The sequence below is a fragment of the Lissotriton vulgaris genome, chromosome 3_1 (assembly GCF_964263255.1).
Source record: "Lissotriton vulgaris chromosome 3_1, aLisVul1.2, whole genome shotgun sequence".
Lineage (NCBI taxonomy): Eukaryota > Metazoa > Chordata > Amphibia > Caudata > Salamandridae > Lissotriton > Lissotriton vulgaris.
In genome coordinates this window covers 1,833,520,143-1,833,539,113 of record NC_141689.1, presented here as the reverse complement: position 1 = coordinate 1,833,539,113, position 18,971 = coordinate 1,833,520,143, and positions in this window count along the sequence as shown.

Genomic DNA, 18,971 nt, shown 5'->3' with positions numbered 1-18,971 from the left:
GTCGCCAGTTTATATGCCGACTCCGTACCCGCTGTGTTAGCTGCCGTGTGATGTGCACAATAGAACACCTGCTCCCACTCCTTATGCGAGAGCGGACGCCCAAGTTCCACCTCCCACCGCACCTGCGCTTTTGTTCGCTGCTTTCGCTGGTCTCGCACAATCATGGCGTAAAGCTCCGAGATAAAGCGCTGATCGTTCTTTTTACGCATAAGCCAGTGCTCGAAGGTCGTAAGAGCGCGAGACATCAATGCCATGTTGGTCAGGTGCATCACCCAATGTGCCACTTGTGTGTAGGCAAAGCTATCTGATGCCTCCATTAGGGAGTGTTCGGAGCGCAGCACCGAGAAGGGGACGAGACCCTCGAGATCGAAAAGCATTCCCACTCGTTTACAATCCTTCTCTCGCCAGCGATGGAAGACCGGCGAAGAAAGACCAGGGGGGAAGGCGGGGTTGTCCACAATCGGCGTCATGGGCGAGGGGAAAGTCATCCAGCCCCTACGGAGCACCAACTGATCCCAAGCTCTAAGCGTTGGGGACGTCACAGGTGAGGAGTATAGCCCCCATGCCCTATCCTTGCGAGGCAACCAGAGTTCCCGCCAGATATTGCAACCCGCAACGGTCTGGTCCAAGAACAACCAGTGTTTACTCGACTCCGGTCTGTTCCACTCAACCACGTATCGTAAGCAGGTTGCTTGAAAATAGGCCACAAGATGAGGAAAACCCAAGCCACCCGCTGCTTTTGGGAGGGTAGTGGTTGTAAACGCCGCTCGGGGGCGTTTATTGTCCCAAAAAAACCTGTTCAACATGCCCTCGAGTTTCTTTAAGGCTCCCGTCGGAGGTGTGAGGGGGAGCATCTGGAAGATATATAGTATTCTGGGTAGAAGAGTCATTTTAATGGGCCCCAATCTGCCCAACCACGACAGGTTAAGACGCGACTATACCAAGATAGATTTAGCGGTCTGTTCCATAATGTTAGTATAATTTAAAGAAAGCGTCCGAGGGTCAGTCGACGCAAGACGGACACCCAGGTACGTAATGTCAGATTGCGCCCACCTGAAGCCAAAGTCCCGTTGTAGGTCAACGACTTCCTCCGGCGGGACAGAGATATTAAGGATCTCCGATTTCGAGAAATTGACATTAAAGCCAGCTATGTCATGGAAAGCCTGTATTTCCGCCGTGAGTCGTCGCAAAGAAAGAGTGGTATCTTGCAGAGCTAGGATGACATCATCTGCATACAGACTTATTTTGTGTTCGTCGGCTCCAAATTTAATGCCCTTAATGTCAGGGTGGGATCTGACTTGCTGGGCGAAGGGCTCCATATAAAACACAAACAGGAGCGGTGAGAGGAGGCATCCCTGCCGCGTCCCCCTTGTGATGGAAAAGGGAGCTGACCTACAGCCATTGACCCGCACTACCGCCTTCGGGGACGTATACAGGGCCTGAATCCAACGCAAGAAATTACCAATGAGGCCATACGCCTGCAGCACTCGGAAGAGGAACCCCCACTCGACCCTATCGAAGGCCTTCTCCGCATAGATGGATAGGAGGAAGGCCCGAGTCTTTGCGCGATGGACCCCGTCAAGAAGATGCAACAATCTTTTGGAGTTGTCACCTCCCTGGCGTGTAGGGACAAAGCCCGATTGGTCTGGCTCAATCACGCCATCCATAAGGGGGCTGAGGCGCGCCACCAGGATGCCCACAAAGAGTTTGGCGTCGATGTTCAGGAGAGATATTGGCCGATAGGAGCCACATTCAGCAGGGTCCTTGCCTGGTTTAAGTATGACCATTATGGTAGCGTCGGACAAAGAGGGCGCAACCGAGCCAGTGTCAAGGAAAGAATTAAACAGGCGGGTCAGGAACGGGGCCAGTTTCCGGCAAAAGGTTTTGTAAAAAAGCGCTGAGAAGCCATCAGGACCCGGGGATTTAGCTAGTTTAAGCCGGGCTATGGCGGAGATAACCTCCTCCACTCGGATCTCCTCGTCCAGGTCCTTGACAGCCGTCTCCAGCAGGGGAGTAATACCCCCCGCCTCAATGTACTGGTTGCATTCCGCGAGCGACGTGCCCTCCTCCGTGTACAAACTCTGGTAGAAGAGATGAAAGGCTTCTACTACCTCAGAGTCAGTGTTGTGCAACACACCTTGGTGATCCCGGATATCAGCAACAGCCCGAGCCTGGGTCTTGGCCCACAGGCGGTGCGCCAACATCTTACCCCCTTTAACCCCGCTCAGGTAAAACTTATGACGCAAGCGCAGCAGCGCATATTCCGCCCTGTCCAGATCCAAATGTTTCAGTATGCGTCGCTTAGTCTCTAACTCTCTCCAGACCCTGCGAGCGCCTGTGCGCTTATGGATAGCTTCCAAGCCCCGTACCTCCCCCTCCAGCTCTTCCCTCTTGTCCCTCCTAAGCTTGGAGTATGTGGCCGCTAGAGCAATGAAGTCACCCCTAACCACCAGCTTCAGTGTCTCCCAAACAGACGCTATCGCCGTTTCTCCAACGGGATTCTAGGCAAAGTAATGCGTGATAGTGTCCCTAATTTGTCCCACTACAGTATCAGCGCGGAGCATGGAGTCGCCCAGTCGCCATCCAGCTGCGGGAGGGCGCGTGCCGCTAAGGGTAAACAGGACCGTGAGGGGCGCATTGTCTGAGAGGGAGCCAGGGGCAATGTCTGCGTCGTGTAGGTGGGGTAGCAGTGCAGAGGAAGCCAGAAGGTGGTCCAAGCCCGCATATGTCTGATGTGCAGCCGAGTAATATGTGTAGTCGCGCACTTAAGGGTGTTGTAGCTGCCAGAGGTCATGCAAACCGCCATCTATCAACCACTGCTTCCCTTCCGTTGACCAAGTCCCCGAGTTATGCAGTCTATTCACCGACCTGTCAAGGGTCCCGTCCATTACAAGATTAAAATCCCCACCCACTAGGAGAAAAGTGTCAGGGGAAGCAAGAACCTGGGCCGCGTAGGAAGGGCTCCTGCTGTGCGTTAGCCACGTACAAGGAGCCAACAGTGAAGGTCGCATCCCCCCACTGCACCCGCACCGTCAAGAATCTCCCCCGTATGTCTACCAGGTGGGTCAGGATTCTACAACGTGTCCGGGCACTGAAGAGAAGGGCAACTCCATTCTTTTTCGCTGAGCCCGAGGACCACAGCTGCAGGGGAAACCTCCTGTTGCGCATTCTACGCTCATCTTTCTGCAGGAGATGCATCTCCTGCAGGAGGCATACATCCCCCCCAGTTTGCTCGAGGAGCGATAGAACTGCGGAGCGTTTCACTGGGTTGTTGAGCCCCCAAACATTGAGACTCACAACTTTCAGCTCCCTAGCCATCCCATGTCAGTGAGATCAGCAGCTAATGTGTCCCACCTAGAGTCCGGAGACCAGCGTCCCCAGTCAACACGCCCAGCACGTATACCACCCAGCATGCAAGACAGTGGCAGCGATGCGCAGCCACCCAACAGCGGCCTAGGTTTGATGCGGCGTCCCCCCCTTCACTCACTCCCCTCCCCCCTGCACACACACTGAACCCCCTTGGAACAAAACCAAACATATGCACGAAAAGAACAAAGTAAACTACGAAAGTTCGTAGTACAGGCCACAAGGGCATAGGGGGTAGGACCCAGTCCACAGTCTTCCTGTTCTGATACGGGACTCACTCATCCAGTAGGACATACTAGAGTACCTTCAGGAAACGGCCCCCTCCGACGCCAGCGATGTACCCTTTCGGGCCTCAAGAAGCCTCCGAGTTATCATCCGGAATCGCCTCCGTGACCAAGGCCACAGAGGCCAAAGCTGCGCCCTTCTCCTGGAGGCATATCAAGGTATCGGGACCTTTCTTGGTTGCAGGGCGTCCGACAGTCTGCCATTCTGTCGATCGTCTTCTCCGCCTGGGGGTATTGACCCCATCCGCCGTCTCTGTGCTTTCTATGCCCAGTAGATCCATGGCATCCACAAGTGATCGTATCTGCACCAATTTGTTCTGCCAACGGAAAATGAGGCGGAACGGGTGACCCCACATGTAGGTTATGCTATGCTCCCGCAGGTAGGACGTAACTGGCTTGAAGTCTCTACGCTTCTGCCGTGCTGACGCCACCAGATCCTGATAGAGCATCATATTGTGCCCACGGAACTGCAGAGGGCCAGCATCGCGCGCCATCCTGAGGATACGTTCCTTCAACTGAAAGTCATGCACGCAGACAAGAATGTCCAGCGGCGGCGCCTTTGCTCCTCTCGGCAGACCTACCCGATGCACTCTGTCCATGCGGATGTCCCCGACCTCCTCGTCCTGCAGGACCTGCTTGAAGAGGGCCTCCACGTACTCCTGTAGATCCGATCCCTCTCCCTTCCATGGCACAGCTCTGATTCGAATGTTATTGCGACGGGACCGGTTCTCTAAGTCCTCTGCATGTGCCTGAAGGTCAAAGCTCTGCTCAGTGAGCCGGATAACATCCTGCTGGAGTTGATGGATATAGCCCGCCGTCCCCAAGTCATGCTCCTCCAGCGTGGCCACCCGCTCTCCGATGTCATCCACGTCTCTTCAGACCTCCCTCAGGTCCGCAGCCAGCTGTGTGCGCAGTCCTGTGATGTCTTCCTTAATGGCTGCAAAGAGATCTAGCATGAAGGCCTTGGTCGCAGGTTCCTCCGCTAGGTCCCCGGCAGGTGATTTGTTAGCTCCCGGTGACGCGGTCTGCACCGTACTCTTCATCGCGCCATCTTTGCCCGACTTGTCATTCCGCAGCCTAGCCGTCGCCATGGTCAAGCCTGGTAGGCCTCCTTTTCGCAGGCTGTCCGTGCGACTAGGAAAGGCCGCTGGTGTGTTCTCGTAAGCGGGCCCAAACATGCACGTGTTTCACTGAGCTCAGGCTGGTACACTTGTCTGATATCCCTCGAAGGCCTCTGAGTTCGGGGCCCCGGCCAAGCCTCCACTGGCCGACTTTCGTCGCTAAGTGTGGGGGGGCCCGTATGGAGTCAGCCGTCTGCAAGTCGGGAGGAAGGGCGGGACAGGGCCGTGCAGGCCCGGGGCGCCGAGCGTCTCACCAGTGTCCACCAGGAATGCCTTCACAAGCCTCAGAGACCCGGTCCCACCATGAGCTATGCAGTCCTAAGTGTCCAAGTAGGCCTCCGGGGCCCAGCAGGTTGATCAGTGCAATAGCGCAGGGGGGAGCCTGGCGGGAGGACAGGCAGCTCGCGGGCAGAGACTCGCGTTCCGGGTCCTACCTTGACCTCACTCTATCGGCCCCGTCCGGGCTCCTCCTCCGTCAGTCCGGCAGCGGGTAGCAGCTCCGCAGGGACACTCCCAGCCTCAGCAGGTCAGCTGCGGTGCGGCAACGCCGGAGGCTCCCGCCGTGGACACAAGCTCCAGCCCTAGTTCACGGCAGTAACATCCAGCACGTCCAGGCCACAAGCCCCGGACTCGCGTAGGTCGCGGGGCCGGGAGGCGCGCCCCAGCCGCGCCGGGCAGCCGCAACTCTGTTTCCTCCAAGGCGCTGCCGCGGAACTCCGGCCAGCGGCACCCTCTCCCAGGCGCCTCCCGGGCACTTCTCTTGGTGCAGCCTCAGTGCGCAGCCCTTCTCAATCGAGCCGCCGAGTGTGGCCACACTCGGCAGCTCACCGTCGTGGAACTTTTGCACGGGCCGCCAGCTCACGCTCCGCAGTTGTCTCGATTTCAGCCCCCCGGACACAGCGGCAGGGCGGCGAAGAGCCGGCAAAGGGGTCCGGGTCTCCCGGAGATGCTAGGGCACTCGGATGGCAGGAACTGAGGCTCGTAAAGGGTGCTAAATCAAAGCTGTGGAAGGCCAGGCGCCGGAGGGACCTAAAAGCACGTCCTACTCCGCCGCCATCTTGGCCACGCCCCCCAATTGCCTTCTTTTCTAACATGATGACGTTCAACACACATTTGCTTGTGTGACAGGGCTGGATTGGTTTGTATGAAACTCAACTGCTTACATTTTCAGTTTGTGGGCACACTATCACTCCACTGTGAATATTCAGTACAAGCCATAAATGTCCAATGGGCAAATTTTCTTGTTTGTTGTTCGTTCGTAAGGAGACACAGCTATCGCAAAAGGATAAACAATGACAGCCTGGCTGAGGCCTTGGCACAGAAGCATGGATGCAGTTAGTATACATACACACACACACATTTCAATGTCCAAATCAGAGGAGCACTACTGTCACAGTGAGGTCGCTGTTTACCCTAGTCTCATCCCACCTGATTCCTGTTTTTCTTCTGCGAGGAGGGATGTCCAACTTGTGACTAAAACAGGTACAAGAAGATATTCACCCACAGGTAATTTGGAGTTAGATCCTCCAGTAAGAGATTTTGGCAGATCACCTGCACTAGGTAACTAAGTTAGGATGCGCATGCTAAGAGTACACTATACACTGTACTTATATGTCAGCAAAATCCATTTCACTGTTCTCATATTGCTAATCATATTGCTAATAAATTTCCTCTGCTTCTGTATAATAATCATTGCAGTGCAGATATTTTACACAAGAATCACATTAGTTCAATAAATAGTGAAACACCTCCTTTTGTATGCCTTGTGTGTCTCTCTGGGTATGCACGAGTGACGGAATGAAAAGGTTCCATATCTGTTACCATAATTCCTTGGGAGGTCAGGATTGTCATGTTCTGAGGTTGCCCAAACTATTTTTTACCTTCTCAGTTTTAGGGTTACTTATGGAGGCACTGTGAGCAAGCAGGAATATAAGCCAACACTTCCTGAGTGGGTGCATAGAATCAGTCTGGCAGCATCCCAACGTTTATTTTGTCCAACAAATGCACAGTTCCCACTGATGAAGTGGAAGTCATACAGCAATCACCACCATTTATAAGAACTTTGAACGCCAGTCTAAGCACTCGGACTTCATTAATCTTCGCTACACACTGAAACCAACATGGACACAGGGAACTAGCTTACCCCCAAGGACACCACTGCCATCCTGAACTCTGTTCACTCAGGAGCAGTGGTTGCTTGTAAGGAATGGAGGGGGGCGGGGCTGGGGGGATCGGGATTTATTATTTTTTTTAAATCACTTACCTCTCCTGCCACCAACATCCCTCCTCCGCTTCTCTGCAGTCCCAGAAACAGCCAGCACCCATGCTCCCCATAGCCAATCACAATGCTGCAATGCAGCATTGTGATTGGTCTGAGTGCCATTGATCGTCACTCAGATATGGACAGAGAGCTTGTGCATATTCCCTACCAGGCTGTCCATTATAGCCTGGTGAGGAATATACAAAGTGTGTATGACTGTTTGGCAAGGGTCAAAGATGACCGGCCTAGCAGACATGCGCACTTAGTGTGCACAGTCCACTCCTTCTCCCTGATCCACCAGACCCGCCCTGCTCTAACCCAGCCCCGCAGCAATAAAAAATAAAATAACAATCTTGTTATTATCATTTTATTTTTCACTGCTCTAAGAGCAGTTTGGTGATGCTCCTCCACCTTTGCAGAGGACCTGCCACTGTTCAGGAGCCCCCACAGACCCCTACCTGCACAAATTTTGAACTGTGGAACCTGCAGGATCAGCAACGAGCTCACCACCCTCTTCAACTCCTCCTTCGCCATGGCCACCTTTCCTGAAGACTGGAATAATTCCGAAGTCAAACCACTCCTCAAGAAACCATCTGCAGACCCGGGTGAAGTAAAGAACTACTGGCCCAACTCCCTTCTCTCCTTCCATGCCAAAGACCTGGAAAAGTCCAGGAAAAAGCCATTAACTGACAACTCACAAAATATCTGGAGCAGAACCTTCTCCTAGACAGCTCCCAATTTCACTTCTGTGCCAACCACAGCACCAAGACTGCCTTGATCATGGCTCCCAATGACACCTGAGCACTCCTTGACTGGTAAGAAACAGCGGCTCTGATCCTTCTCAACCTCTGAGCTGCCTTTAATACCGTATCCCATCAGACCCTGATCAGAAGACTGCATCACATAGGTATCCAAGGTAACATGCACAAATGAATTCCCTCCTTCCTAATCAGAAGAACACAAAAGGTTTGCCTGCCTCCACTCACTTCCGAGCCCAAGGACATCATCTGCAGTGTCCCGCAAGTATCCTCTCTCAGCCCCACCCTCTTCATTACCTACATGACAGCTTTGGCCAACAGCGCCAGATCTCATGGACTACACATCATATCCTACGCAGACGACATCCATTCATCCTATTGCTCTCAGAAGATCCTGCCAACAGAAGAACCAACTCCACAGGAGCATGAAGAGCATTTCCAACTGGATGTAGGACAACTGCCTGTAACTCAACATGGACAAAACAGAAGTGCTGATCTTTGGCAACAACATTACCTGATGGAATGGCTCCTGATGGCCCTCCAAACTAGGTCCATCACCCAAACCGACCAATCATGCCAGAAGCCTTGGCATAATCCTAGACAGCAAGCTGAGCATAAAGTCCCAAATCAATGGTATGTTATGTTATGTTATTTAGGCTTTTAAAACGCGCTATTACCCAAGGGCGTCCTGGAGCTGAGCACTGTATAACTGGTATCCCTCTGCCCCTGAGCTTAAACCGAGAACAACCAGGTTTTCAGTCCTTTCCTAAAAGAAAGGAGATCCGTGGCAGTCCTAAGATGCATTGGAAGGTTGTTCCAGGCATTGGTGGCACCAAGGGCAAAGCTCATGCCACCCCAATTAGCCTTCTTTGCTCTTGGAACGATCACTCACTTTGCTTCCATTGAGAGCAGCATTCTCCCAGAGACATACCATTGAAGGTGCTTTTTTTAGGTCTTACGGGCCACTGCCCATCAGGGCCCTAAAAACCATCCAGAGTGCTTTAAATTGGGCCAGTTGTTTTACTGGGAGCCAATGAAGGTATCGCAGGCCATTTCTAACAGAGATATACCTTGATTTGCCTGTTAGCAGCCTGGTTGCCGCATTCTGCACCATCTGCAGTCTGTTAGGATGTTTTTTTTAAATATTCAAATACAGGCTGTTACAATAGTCCAGACGGGACAGAATGAGGGCTGAGACAACTGTTCTGAAGCTTTCCTCTGCTAGGAAGAGTTTAATTTTTCTCAGGGTTCTAAGGATGAAAAAGCTTGTTGAAACCACCCAGCTGACCTGGTCCCCAAACGTCAGTGTGTTGTCTTCAATCACCCCCAGGTTCTTGACTTTCGGCAAGGTGGGTGGGGGGTTGTCCATTTCATTGGGCCAGAAGGCTGGTGACCAGAGGTTGAGGTTATTCCCAAAAATAATCACCTCTGTTTTGCCTGCATTCAACTTCAAGCAGTTTGCAGACATCCAGCCAGTTACTGCTTTCATGCAGTTGTGACATCTTGGGGCTGTTTCAGCTTCTTTGCCCAGCTGAAGGGAGAGCATGATTTGTGTATCGACTGCATAAGATGTTAATAGCAGCCCAAAGGATCTTATGAGGGCAGCCAGCGGGCTCACATAAATATATTAAAAAGCGTTGGACCGAGGGACGACCCCTTTGGCACCCATAGGGAAGGGACAACGGTTTTGACCTGTCCCTTCCTAGATCCACTGTTTGCAATCTGTCATCCAAAAATGATTTCAGTAGGTTCCAGGCCTTGCCCTGAACCCCCGCCTTTGATAATTGTCCCATCAACACTTTGTGATGGACCGTATTGAAGGCTGCCAACAGATCCAGCATGATCAAGATGACTGAGCCTCCCTGATCCACCGCCTCACGGACCTCCTCCGTGGCTTTAATCAGTGCTAGCTCTGTGCTATGTCCTGCGCAGAACCCATACTGAGAGTGATCCAATGTGTTGTTGTTCTCAAAAAATGAACTGAGTTGCAGATTATTAGCCTTCTCCATTATTTTCACCGGTAATGGAAGTTGGGAGATGGGTCTGTAGCTATTCGGATCACTAGGCTCCAGATTAGGTTTTATAATCAGTGGCAGAAATGAGGCAATTTTCCATGCTGTTGGATACTGACCTGCCTCCAGTATGAGATTCAACAAAGGCGTCAAGGTGTTAGGAATGACCTCAGGAGAGTTGTTAATTACTGCTGCCGGACAGGGGTCCAGGGGGGATCCGGAACAACATCCTATCAGCAGGCTGGTAACCTCCTTGATCTCCAATGAAGTGAAAATCTCTAACGTGGGTACATTGTTGATTGCCTTACGCTTTATCGTGAATGCCAGTTCCCTGTTGATTGCTGAAAGAGGAGAAGATGATTTCTACTTATTCAGAAAAAATAGGCTAGAGCATCACAGAGAGCTGGGCTACTGTGAGTGATCGATTTGGGGGGGTTCATGAGATTAGTCACTGTTCTGAAGAGCTTCAGTGATCTGTTCAGAAAAATATGCTTTTTTTGCTTCCTGGAGTAGTTTTTTTATAAATTGTGAGGCTTGCTTTGTATGCTTCCTTATTAGCTGTGCTATACCCTTTCCTCCAGACCCGCACCAACCTCTTACAGTCTGTTGTATGCTCCTGCAAGTTATGGGAGAACCTGGGAGCTGATGGAAGTCCTCGCCTGATTTTACACACTTTGCATGTTACAAAAAGTCTTTAAACAGCTCCCCCTTGAACATCAGATGCACCCTCACTCAGGCCCTGATCAACAGCCAATTAGAACACAGAAACAAACTTTACGCCGGTTACTTCACACACCTTCTGCAGAGACTCCAAACCATGCAGAGCTATACTTCCAGCCTCATCCTCGACCTACCCAGATGGACCCACAACACCCTCAACAGAAAACTTACCTGGCTCCCTATACAGAAAATATGCAATTTCTAGCTGATGATACATGTTTACAAAGCACTGCACAACAAAGGACCAACCTACTTCAACCACCGCCTGAACTCCCACCATCTTACCAGACAACTAAGCTTTGCTTTGTTCTCACTTGCCCACACCCCTCTCATCCACTGAAGCAACTCCTTCTCCAACCTCACAGCAAAAACCTGAAATGACTTACCTCTGCAGCTTTGGACCTTCATCTCTCTAATGGAATTCCAGAGAGCACTTAAGGCCTGGCTGTTCAATTGAGTCAGACTCTCAGGTGATATTCTCACTATATAAATACATAGATAGACAGATAGATCATTTAGACACCACTGAGGTTGACACCTTCACACAAAAGAAAAAGTGTGCTTTACTGAGACATAGCCTTGATCCTAAAGGCAGAAAAATTCTCAGGCATTTATCTCATCAACCTGCAATGGGTGAGGTCAATGTTGAGGATGAGTATGCATCAGCCATAAAAAAAGTTGGCGACCAAGTTCAAACCGGACAAGAATGTAATCCGAGAAAGGCATAAATTATGCAGACGTCAGCAGCTTCCAGGTGAATGCATTCAACGCTTTGTGGATGCTTTAAGAATTTGGGCTTTTACTATTAGGGAACAAACTGTTGAGCACATCAATATTAGGAAAATGCAGGGAACTTTATTGACCGTACCTAATCCGACTATGGGTAAAGCAGAGAAATTTGCTGATGGAATTGAGAGTTCTGCATCTTATCTATCAGAAATGACAATTCTCAACAATGGTCAACGTTTCATGACATGGTAGATGATCTCAATAGTAACTCTAAAAAAAGATGAAAACCCCCATTGCTAGTAAGCCCAAGGGTCTCAAATGTTATAGATGTGGCAGTAGTATTCGGTTGGGTAATTCTAAGTCATATCCGGCTGTTGATGAAGTATGTTTTAAATGTAAAAAGGGGAATTGTGTTGAACTGTGTAAATCCAGTAGGAACCAACAGTCTACAGATTTTAATCCAATCAGTGAAAATGATATTGTACTTAAAACGTCTGATCCCAGTGATGACAGTGTTGTGTTGTACATGGATATAATTCCCCATGATGTTGAGTGTAAGAAAGTCAAGTGATGCAAGTAGGGTGTACCCCTCTTAGAAGGCTATTCTGCCAGGTGGGAATTAGTGCTGTGACATATTCATGGTCTCCTGTTACTTTAACATGAGCAAATGAGCTCAAGTTAATTGTGTGGCCTGTGGGAAAACGAATAGAAATTATGGGTGAATTTGAAACTCTTGTATCTTTCAAAGGTATCTCCACAAAAGCAATGTTTTATACAGCAGTGTATGTAACAGATTATTTGGATAGTTGGAACAAAGGAATCTAGGTATAATCTTGGATATCCAACATTTTGGAACAAGTACTTCTCAAGAAGGAATATATGGGTGCATGGGCTATGTAATCTTTGGAATGGGAGATGAGATGTTCACCGAAATCCTTGGAAAATTGAAGGGTTTCAGACACAGAATCCAACTGAAAGTTGAAGCACATCCTATTGTGCATGAACTCAGGAGGGTTTGTTTAGTGATTAGACCTGAATAGCATAAGGAACAAGTTATATACCCAAGATAACCCATTGAGAGTTCTGAGTGGCTATCTCCTGTTGTGCTTGAATGTAAAGCCAGTGGTAGTTTGAGGATGTGAGTAGATCTTAGCTCAAGCATTTGGGTAAACAGAAACCCCTTACCTAATATCACAAACATGTTGACTATGATTATGAGGGTAATGTTTTTTCACTTTAGATGTGGCATCAGTTAATCACCCTTTTGTTTTGGCATGACAATTTCCACCATTGCTGGTGTGGATGCTTTTTGTCATATTGCCTCATAATTGTCAGTTATCCATGATATAATTTTTGGTCAGACACTTTAATGGTACCTGAGGCACATATTGGAATATGAACCATGAAATCCAGAGTGAGGGATTAATTCTGGTGGTAATTATGGACAGATAAGGGGGGCAGTTTGTGAGGCAGTGTAGATTCTGTGTAGCCAGAGATAAGTCACAAGTTATTGTACTGAATCCCATAAGCTGATTTCCGGTGCCTGATAAAGCTTGGTCTAAACTTGCTATTGCCATTATTAGACCTCTAAATGTTGTAAATCAACTGAAGTATGGAGGGGTTATCGTTGACTAATATTCTATACGGCCCAAAGTTGCTCTTGAGAGCTCTACCACTTCTGGCAAGTTGAAGAAGGCGATGAAGAAACTATTTTTCAAAGAAGGTATACTAGATATTGCAAACAATTGGTTATAATTTGTTTTAAGCGAATCTGAAGTGTTTCCTAAGAATTTGGGTATCAAGCATGTAAGTAACTCTTTGCATCATCGTAGGAGCATTGGTTTCATGGAAAGATGTAATAGAGTGAGTGATCAAGGATAATTTAGAAGTGTTTTTAGCTAGTGGTCTGGATTGGATTTGTAAAATGAAAAACCTTTTATTGGCAATCCATACTATACCTAAAGCAGATACTAAGGTTTCACCTTTTGTTTTATTAAGAGGAAGGTCACCTTGTTTAAAGAATGGCTGGTTGTGGATGGAAAAGAACATTTCATTTGAAGTTGTGATGAAGGATGTACCAGAAAAGCAGAGCAGATAAAGCAAAAGCCAAATTTTTATTTTTTATTTTTAGTGTGCAGCTTTAATTATGCACTGTGACCTGCCTTTCTCTTCAGCTGCAGACTCTGGCAGCAGGAATTGTGATATCAGAATTTAGCTGTAATAAGTTATTATAGTACAATGGCTATGCAATTTCTTTATTATAGATTACTATGGGCGTCACAAGTCGCCTGCATAAAAGGGAATTAGAGACAGGTTTATAACAGGGATTGCAGGCTCTCATAAATTTTTAGTACTATTAAATAAAAAAATTACCGTGTGAGTTTAACCCTTTTTGAAACCAACTCAAATGCTACATCTATAAAAGCATATCAATTAAATGTTTCTTGCTGCTTCACAACATCTAATATATTTAAATAAAACAGGTTTAAGATAAAGACATCTTAGATTCAATAGTTCTGACCATCTAAAAGAACATTGGAATATTTCTTCCCTTTTGTGCACCAGTAATACCCATTGTTTGTCTATAGATTTTCTCCACAGTTGGAATCAAATATTAAGAATTTAGACATACAACGAATTTTAAGATGTCCTGTCTAATATCATAATTGGGATGAGATGAGAAGTAAGAGAGATTTTTACCATGCTTTATAAAACCTGAGGTTGTATCATTGCTTTGTACACTCAAAATAAATATTTCAAGGTTAGGCCTGCAAAGTCTTTTTTTTTTCATTTTTTGAAGCCCATAGTTGTAGACATTGCCGATTTTCCAACATTTCTCCATGCAGATTCAATTTCATATTTTGTTGAAAATTCATTAATAAATATTTGCAGACATTCACATCCTCAATATTTGGACCCTTGAAATGACTTATGACTGAACCAAACACCAATACCTTTTTATCTAGGTGTATTAGATCATTAATTAAACATAAGGTATAAAATGTCTTTAATTTCTACTCCTGCCCTATTGGAACAATGGAGTTCAATCGAGGTCGATAGTAAACCCTTTAGAATTGTGATTTCCATTACTTTCATCCAAAGCAACTCCTTTTACACTGGATCAAGCATTGCCTGAAGTCAACAAAGCTCCAAATGTAAGCCCCACTAGTTCTCAACTGCCAAAGGGAGGCTGCACCTGTTCACAACATGAGGCAACAGCCACCTTGGGCGGGTCCTGACCACCCATTCCTAACTGCTAGTTATTAAGACTCCCAGCCAGCCGTATGATCTCTGCTTTGATGCTCCAGAGTTTTCCAGATTTTCACACGGCTACTTTTACAAATTTAGTCTTCAGAGAAGAGACTGTGCAAACTTTGTTTCTCATGCTCTAGGAGAGTGGTAAGTTAATTTTTTAGTGTATTATGTGGCCAACCGAAACTCAACTGGAGGGCAGAGAGTGATCTATAATGGGTCAATTTTGTGCCGTTTAAAGATATCTCTTTTTGAGATATCATTAGGAGTTTGGGCCCAAGTAACATTTGTCTGAAATTGGTATTAGGTCTGAAGTTAAAACTTTATTTGAGATATCCTTTGGGATTTTAAGCTGAACAACTCTTGTCAGCAATTGATGGTTATGCTATTTGCTATGCTATTATCAATGGTTCATCATGAGCTGTGGTTGCAGCTTCTTGATGACATCCTGCTTGGTAGAAATTTCCACAGATAAATACTGTTTTGCTGCAGAGTTCTCTCAGGTGGAACAAACATTTCTTTATAGTATTGAAAGTTCTTTAATTATATATTTGAACACTGATGTGCTATGTCATTCTTTCCTTTACAGGGTCTCAGCTTAGAGACCTTTTTTCCTATTCCACCTCATTTTCCTCACCTTGCTTCTCTAACAACCACATTCTGTCTCATTGGTAGGCCTAGAAATCTCAGGACATGAGTTCGGACAATTTATTTAGCTTATGTCAAGTAATGTTTCTCTTATCTACGAAGTCATGGACTAATTGTGTGCCAATATTTGCAGGTTCTACTAACTGGAGTTCCCTTCCTAACCCCTCCCTTTTCATCTTGTCGTGGTTTGCCACAGTTCTAGTTCATGGCTACCAAAGCAAGGCAAGGGTGGTGTTGGCTATCATTCTGCTCCTGCATAAGTATACCAGTTTAGTGACATATACACTTTTGCTTCTATGTCTATTAAATTAATAGTCAACCGTTTTTTTTGTATTGATGGTCATTTTTCTTATGTATTAGCTTTATAACTGTTCCTTTTCAGCTATCTCAAAAGCAGCTAGTGAAATGTTATCCAGTAGAAACAAGCATTGGCATAGCCAATTGGTCTCGTCTTTGGGACCTTAAAAGTGTTTAGCCATGCAACAGTTGATGTTGTTGCACCAAGAATATTGTGCTGCATAACTAAATACTTATCAGGTCCCAAAAGCGATACCTATTGGCTATGCCAATGCTTGTTAATACAAGTTTTCCCAAATGTACAACATTGGGTGAGACACCTAGATTAACAGGTCTTTACTTTCAATTGGGTCCCTAAATATTGAGTAAGAGTAAGACTTCCGCTGAAAACGTAACTCTCACTTCCCAAATTCAACAAATATCAACCCTTCTTCTTCTTATGTACTTTGACACATTTTGCTCTTTCCATTATCCATCTTTACATCTTCAAGAGATTTGGCTTGCTTTATTGAGGCCGCCTGTCTTGAGTCTCCTTGAAGACAATTATGCCTCGGAGCTTTTCGTGCCCTTTTTTTTGCAGTCCAATTAATAATCCAATTTTGAACAATGCACTTGCCATTAGGGAACAGCACTTAGGGTGTCTGCTCCAAGGGAGCGTCGCACCAGCAAAAAATGTTTTACATTAAGTGGTGCATTAATGAGCCAGGAGGTGGGGGCACCAACTGATTTGAAACAATATAACTTATGTTGAGAGTTATAATTGCAGAGTAGGCTGGCCTTGACCGGTGAACTTCTAGAAGAACAAAACTGTCGAAAGTTCATGCACCCATATAACACATAATTAAACAATGAGCCTGCTCATTAAGACTATTAACGTAGAATGGCGCCGTCTGTCCTTGTCACACCATTAATTAGTACGGAATCGCAGGTGCTAATTAACAGAGTAAAAAGACTGGGAAAGAAAGAGAGGGGTGTTTTGTGTGCGTGTGTGGAGGAAGAGAGAGAGCAACAAATCTAGTACGAGTGTGAAAGATCACACAAAAGAGCGAGAGAAAAGGACGACGGACATGTCAGCAAGGGTCTGCAAAGGTATTTTCTGGAAAACTTGGGAGTGACGCAACGTGTTAAACCCAGGCCATGTGTGGAAAAAGGAATTTGCAGTACGCATTAACAATAAGAGCGATAGGCACGATTTGTGGGAGTTCGTTATTCTCACCGAAATATCTGACAAAACCTGAAACGCTGTAAATCAGTGTGAATGATGCTTCAAACACTGTCGGGCTTGGTGGGACAAAATGGTATACGCTGTTCACGGAGTTAAATCCAGGCACGTGCATATATTGTAGTTCAATGAATTATGAATGGGTGAGGAACATGTGCTAGCTGTTCTACTGTAGAAATGTTCACAAATTTGAGCTGTCTGGGGGCATGCAGTGTGTGGTGAGCACAGAGGGCTGTACTGAGCGGTAAGTCCCCTGCAGGAAGGACCCCGTGTCCCCAGCGTCCTGGGCTGCTCACGCGCTCACCGGAGAGTCGTAGAAGTAGGCGCACTCGGAGAGGTAGACGCAGTCTTCAGTCTTGGGCACACAGATGGTGGGCATGTTAGGCACCAGCCTCTAGCCGAGGTCTGCAGCCATTTTCTCATGCCTGTGTGCCGCGGGACCTGGCCTGGGAATTTGCTGCGGCCTGAGGTGAGAGGGAGCCATAAGGTGGGCTCCTGGGGCAGAGAAGACAGTGTGAGAGGTGCCAGGAGCCCTGGAGAGAGTGGCCGAAGCGCGAGTGCTGCCCCTGGCTGAACTGAGTCTACCTACTGGGGGCTTTCTTGGGAGGACTTGAAGCCAGTTAGCAACTTTGGCCGCCCGACTTGTCTGTCGTGGGAGAGCCTGTAATTGCCGTCGTGGGAGGAGCTGGTTTGGTCAAGTGGACAAGAGGACAGATGGGTGTGGGAGATGGTAGGGGGGCTCCGGGAGAGGGTCAAAGAATAAGTATGAACGCTGTAAATGACGACACAAAGAAATGTAGAAATGCAAAGGCAGCCAAGGGGATTTGAGTGGAGCAGGGCCGGCAAGGCCACGGTGGAGAACGGGGGCAAGGCTCCAAGGCTGAAAAGTGTAAAGTAGACAATGAGGGCATGTGTGGCGTTTACCTTGTGGGAGCGAGCAGCGGCAGGCGTGATAATTACAAACAGATGTCGCCTAAGCTCGCTCCTGCAAAGGAAATGCCAAACGTGCATGCGTTGCAATAGAAAGCAATGCAAAACGTGCACGCTTTTTGCCAAAATGCTGATCGATTCCAAAAGGTCCCCTCCTATACAACGCCTGCGTGCTGCGTAGGCGAGATCTAAAAAGGGATAGGTTAATCGCCTCACTAATATGTATCCTTTTTTTTTTGTCGTGAGGGCAAGCAAAGTGATCGGAATGGACGCTCTAGACAGATTGTGAAAAACATTTTTTTTTTTTACTATAGATCGAAAGAATATAGATTTATAATTTCATTGTAACATATATTGTGGAGCAGTTCATATTGTACCTTAATTTTAGAAAGCTATCTAAAACTGTTCTGAAGCCTTAAAAATGACAGATGGGTTCTGAAAAATTTCCTAATATTATAGGAATCTTATGCTATAGACATCTGGTCCCAGCATTTATTTCTAGATGAGGCTTTCTTGCCCTGTGTTAGTCTTCTATACTTCAATTGAAGAGTACTTACCTATTTTGTTGCTCCAGCTCTTTTATTTTCTGGCTGCTAATGTCAACGTCCTTAACTTACCTTTCACTAATCGACATTCCTGATCCAACCAGCCTACTATTATATCAGTATTTAACATTCCCTTCCCATCCATAGACATAAATTCAAGTTTTAAATAAATCACAGCATCCTGCATACTTTTTTCGTACCATCCTACCGATACACTTACTACTAAACTAATGTGTCCATACTCTTTAAAACAATGTCACTGTGATACGTTTTCTAGGTTTCTTTCTTCTAATGAGTCAGAAGACACAGGGGGAAATTTGTTTTTAGCGGGAGCATTTTTTCTCAGGGCTTAAATCTGTCAACTTGAATGGAAAAATGGAAGGGCCAATGATCGCTACACTTTTAGTAGGGCACTTCAAAGAATTACATATTTTCAAAGAGTCAAGCTTGAAAAAAAAATAGTGAACGGGACAGCTCAGATAAGAGAATCTATAGGTTTAATTTTTGTAGGAGCGTCTGCAGCAAAGTGTCCATTTAAATTTACCATCCAATATTAAGAAAGAATATGTAATAGGTCCAGAGCTACCTTTGAAATTTGAGTAAGATGACAACCCGCCCATTATTTCACAAACAATTCATTATTCTTATTGTCCCACAATCAGGGTGACATTGGCAGAGGCTTTTGATTAACTTCTAGATCCTGATAGACTACGCCAGACACTAGTGACTAGTTTAGGCAGTCAAAAAAAACGCTGCATCACATCAAGGCAATGCCACAGACAAATTGTTAGTTAGAGCAGGTAACCTAATGCTAAATACAGAGTAGA